The following is a 950-nucleotide window of genomic DNA, read 5'->3' as shown; positions in this document are numbered from 1 at the left end:
AGGTGACACACCACATTTCATTATATATGGAACAGATAAAAAACTACCATATGAGCTCCTAGAAGGTGACAGTCTGCCCATATACAATTACGACGATTACTCTAAACTCCGTTTACGTGAATTCCAGGACATACACAAAAGAATCAAAAAACAATTAACGATGTCCAAGGAAGAAATGACGGAGGCATTTAACAAGAAGGCAAGAGATTCACCTATCAGCTTAGGAGACATTGTTTTTGGTATCATTCATACGAGAGACAATAAATTATCCCCAAAATTTGAGGGCCCATACAGAGTAATTAACATAAAAGCAAACAAAGTTTTAATTAAGTCACTTTCAAGTGGCGAGGAAAAACAAGTTCATATTGACCATTTAAAACGAGTTTCAAGGGAATTATCACATAATTATTCAGCCTCGGATACAACCGAACAGGCGAACGTACCTCAAGAAACCAAGCAAGAAAACAACAATGATTACAAAAAGAAATTAAGGTCATATACCAAACAATCGAACATAGGTGCAACTGTTCCAATCACATCTACAGTACATCATTTACGAGAATTAAATATCGATTTAAACTCCTTCTATAAATGAAACAACAATCAACCGTAACGCACATCATCACTATCATCGACCACAGCATGACCATATTAGGAAATTAATAGATTTTTTTTTTCGGTAGGTTACGATGAAGGAACTTATGCTATGGATTCTCCTCTACATAGCAAGAGGATATGCGCACTTAGACCCCCAACACATAGTATGACAAGGATGCCTCATAGCTCCAACAGCCACGACTACAATCGTTAAGGACGTCATGAGTACTGAAATAAGTCTAGATTACTTGTATGAATTACCTACTTATCTAGACAATCTTGCAAAGCCAATGCGAACTCTGGACTTCATGATAGGAAATTATGTTTCACAAGCACATAACACAAAGGAAGTG

This window comes from Coenobita brevimanus, chromosome 55 (assembly GCF_032717465.1).
Source record: "Coenobita brevimanus isolate Jiangsu-jjx chromosome 55, ASM3271746v2, whole genome shotgun sequence".
Classification (NCBI taxonomy): Eukaryota; Metazoa; Arthropoda; class Malacostraca; order Decapoda; family Coenobitidae; genus Coenobita; species Coenobita brevimanus.
The sequence above is the reverse complement of the archived record's forward strand: the minus strand, read 5'-3'. Positions refer to the sequence as shown.